The sequence below is a fragment of the Penaeus vannamei genome, chromosome 23 (genome assembly GCF_042767895.1).
Source record: "Penaeus vannamei isolate JL-2024 chromosome 23, ASM4276789v1, whole genome shotgun sequence".
Classification (NCBI taxonomy): domain Eukaryota; kingdom Metazoa; phylum Arthropoda; class Malacostraca; order Decapoda; family Penaeidae; genus Penaeus; species Penaeus vannamei.
Genome location: NC_091571.1, coordinates 17427458 through 17432457, shown reverse-complemented (window position 1 = coordinate 17432457; position 5000 = coordinate 17427458). Strand labels below are relative to the sequence as shown.

The 5000-nt window shown below is 29.4% G+C and overlaps 1 protein-coding gene across 1 annotated transcript in view; it reads right to left on the bottom strand.

Annotated features, from left to right (window-relative positions):
- Positions 1 to 5000, bottom strand: part of LOC138866056 (contactin-2-like) — a gene marked incomplete in the record, with an annotated part of 492839 nt that overhangs the window by 407493 nt on the left and 80346 nt on the right.

The following is a 5000-nucleotide window of genomic DNA, read 5'->3' as shown; positions in this document are numbered from 1 at the left end:
GATAAATGAATATTCGCAGAAAATCTAAAATCAAACACATTTACGTGTGATTAACATTGTGTATATTTTTACGATGGGATGCAGGTGACATTATACAAATATCTTTAAAAAAATGTAAATGAGTAAAAAGTAATTGTAAACTGCGATCTTACATTAACCACCTTGATTACATGGCGACGTTCCATGCTACATCGGGATTCTTACAAAATGGTTCATATGCACTAATCATTATTCACAGTCATAAAAGAAAGGTAAATCATGAAGTATCAGGGTCACCATCCATTTCATACATAGTCCGGGATTCCAGAGACATTTGTTTCATATCTCGAGTACAAAAGGTTTGAGGCCTGGAATGTATGCATCTGTGATAGCAGACCCCAAAAAGGCAATTCTTAAGTTCTGCAATTCGGCACAGCAACCAGGGGGCGCCACTAAAGACCCCCTAAATATGACTCTTAATTCTCAATTTGAGTACATCTTTCAAACTTGTCTTAAAATGTTCTCTGTATAGGGAAATTAGAATTCCCAATTCTTAAGTTTTCAATTTGTGTATTAGGTCGCTTAGGAACGACCTAATTAACGCTAATTATCATTTATAATTCACAATTTGAGTAAATCCATGAAACATATGACAATATATTCCTTAGGTCATCCTAAATCAAGATCAATCATTCATAAGTACCCATTTCATGCATTAACCCACTTAAGATTGCAAAATGTACTCATTGACCCCGTCCCTGGCAAGGTGAGTGTTGATTCACAATTTGAGTACATCTTTCAAATAGGTCTCAAACTGTTCAATAGATCATCGTGAATCAAGAACAGCAATTCTTAAGTGTCCATTCCATGCATTAACCCATTTAAGAATGCAAAAGGTACTCTTTGAGACCCACCCTAAGGAATGTGCCAATACTATCCTCACTGACAAAAGGGACAATCATAGATTGTATACAAGCACAATGTTTTATTTTTTATTTATTATTATTATTTTTTTTATATATAAACTACGCCTATACTGCCTATCAACATTTAAATCGAAAATATTGAAAAAAAATATATATTGATTTAACAAAATGTAAATGTCATCAATATTTAATATTTATTATATATATGCATACACACACATATACTCATATATATATATATATATATATATATATATATATATATATATATATGTATATATATGTATATATAAATATATATGTATATATGTATGTACATATGAGTGCGTGTTTATATATGTGTGTATGTATGTATATGTATGTGTATGTATATCTATATATATATATATATATATATATATATATATATATATATGGATACATATATAGATATAGATATATATGTCTGTTTATATATTTATATGTAAATATATAAATATATATATATATATATATATATATATATATATATATATATTATATATATATACAATGACGTCATGTCTGTGTATATATACATGTATATATATATATATATATATATATATATATATATATATATATATATATATATATATATATATATATATATATATATATATATATATATATATATATATATATATATATATATATATATATATATATATATGCATATACAATGACGTGATGACGACGTCACGTATTTCGTCGCTGTGCGCACACGTTGAAGGCAACACCAGTACCTATTGATCTGGAAAATTTCATAGCTTAATATCAAACACTGCTACATGTCTGCTATAGTCTATATCGGCACATGTGGCGTTCTCCCCTTAAAAATTCTTGCATATGGATGTCATGTTAAAAACGTATTGGATTAAATTGCTTACCAAACCTAATCTAAGGAATTCCACGGTCATCGTTCACCCGAGATGATACTAAAAGAAAGTCGTTTTCAAATATACAAACTAATGCTGAACCATCAGCAAAGTCTGACAATATTTCAAGATTGCAAAGGCTGAAACGGAGTCTCAGATAAAAATGGAACGTAAGAGACTGAAACAAAAACTTATAAATCATACACCGAACCGCTGTTTGTTACGTGTCCCGGTTTAGACCTAGGAAAGTGTTTCCAGTCTTTTTATGCACTGACCCAGAACATATTTTCTTCGATTGACGACCCAAAGTAGAAACGGCTTTAGCATTTCCCTCTCAGCTATTCTCCAGCCAAAAATGTGAAGGAAACGCTACATGTAGACGACTTGGACATAACCCATCCACCGCGGAGTACATGTACTGTGTGTGAAAAGGCGTTAGGAGTATTCGCAGATTGCATTGATGTTTTCTGATCAACGGTCTCCCTGATACTTTATGTTTCCAAATTGCATTGTATATACATGTACACTTGCATACTTTCATATTCCTTTTCATTTATGTATTTATTATTTTTAAATATTCAACGTAGTCCAGCAACATCTTCATGACCTGAGGCTAAGAATAGTTGATCTGGGAGTCTGAGTCACACTAAGAATCAAAGTCGTATGGACATAGACTTCGAAAGGGGTTTGTAACGTCCGGCGCCACCATCACCGTTTCCATGAACATAAAAAAACAACATTACGCTTCAGGGTGGCTATACGGGGTCTAGGTCGGGAATAATATAATTAATTATGGTGAAGATGATTAGTAGTAATGATGATGGTAACAAACTGCAATGATAATCATAATAATCATAGTAATGATATGATAGCAATAATAGTAATAGCAAAAATAACAATATTTATTATTATGACCATTATTTTATACAACAACAATTACAATGATAATAGTATTGATAAAAATAATGATAATAACAACGATAACAATGATAATAATTAGCCTTATTACAATCTTAATGATGATGATACTACTACTACTACTAAAACCGTTTATACCTCCTTCTGTTAGTCAAACTATATCTAGTTGTGAAGGTGCTGTACATGTAAGAAAATACTCTTACAGACGCTTCCACCAAACTGGCCAATATCAGATGCATGCTGATTGTACTTAAATTTGAGAGGCAGATAAAAAAAAAAGCATCTTTAATAATGCATTTCAGAAACGTGAAAACGAGAAAACCGAAATTTCTGAATTTTCAAAACTTCCTCATTGTCTAAAGTGCTGCTGGCCGTAAAAGGTGTAGAGTCTGATTCATGGTCGCTTTAAATATGAATAGCTCATTGTTTAATCGTTAACTGGAATGAAGAGGAACAGCATTTCGACGGGAATATTTTAGTTTAACTTTCTCACTGATTACATTGCAAAATTGTTATTGTTGCTGCCATCATCATATAAGTCGTACACGCATATATATATATATATATATATATATATATATATATATATATATATATATATATATATATATATATATATATAGATAGATAGATAGATAGATAGATAGATAGATAGATAGATAGATAGATAGATAGACAGATAAATAGATAGATAGATAAATAGATTGATGGATAGATAGACAGACAGATAGATATGTGTGTGAGGGTGTGTGTGGACGATAAAGTATTTCACACACACATACTCATATATATATATATATAAATATATATATATATATATATATATATATATATATATATATATATATATATATATATATATATATATATATATATATATACATACAGATATGCATATATATATATATATATATATATACATACAGATATGCATATATATTTATGTATATATATATATATATATATATATATATATATATATATATATATATACATACATACATACATACATACATACAGATATGTATATATATATGAATGTATAATAAATATGTATACACACACACACACACACACACATACACACACACACACACACACACACACACACACACACACACACACACACACACATATATATATATATATATATATATATATATATATATATATATATATATATATATATATATACAGATATGCATATATATATGAATGTATAATAAATAAATAAATATATATTATATATATAAATATATATATATATATATATATATATATATATATATATATATATATATATATATATATATATATATATGCATACACACACACAAACGCGCGCGCGCACACACACACACACATCTATCTATCTATCTATCTATCTATCTATCTATCTATCTATCTATCTCTCTCTCTCTCTCTCTCTCTCTCTCTCTCTCTCTCTCTCTCTATATATATATATATATATATATATATATATATATATATATATATATATATATATATACTGTTAGCAATAAATCGTTATATGTTCCATATCGGTACAGTCTTTTATATAATTTTTTTTTCTTCTGAAAATACATCCTCATTGAATAATAACATTTTGATATTGATTTTCAGAAACCAATGCATCTTTTGAGATTTTTGTTCCAATAGGTCATCTGAAGACAATACTCTTTCTGTGTATCGATATTTACATAACGGAAAGTACTTATATTCCTATCAATTAATTGAGACGTACTAACGATTTTCTCAGAGAGAAATGTTTTGTTTAGAAATGTGCACTTGTTAAGAATGACAATTATTACTCGAGCAACCACGGCACTTACATAAAGAAGCTACCAACTCGGAATTCAGTTGCGCATTAATGTATAGCCGTTGTAAGGCCCAAATACTTAATGAGATAAACCATGCACGTCTTCCCAGTCTAGTGGACAGATCTTGACCGAATGGATACCAGGAGTGTGTGTTACCGACTGACTGAGAATCGGATCAACAGACAGCTGTTCCTCTATAACGATGCCTTTCTGGACCGCACTCTGTACGCGTTGCATCTGTTTTCTTTTGGACATCAAAGCCAATTGAATTGTTTATTTCATCTGGTGTTCGGATTAAAAAGGGCCCTCGAACCAGCAAAAGAGAATGAAAAAATATGTGAACAATGGCAGTGTTTGATTTCAGAAGCTTTGATTGAAGTGGGGTGTAAAATAAATTACTTTCTATTAAACCGGTTAGAAAACTAAAGTCCACGGCATAGTTAGTTATTATGGCTGGACCA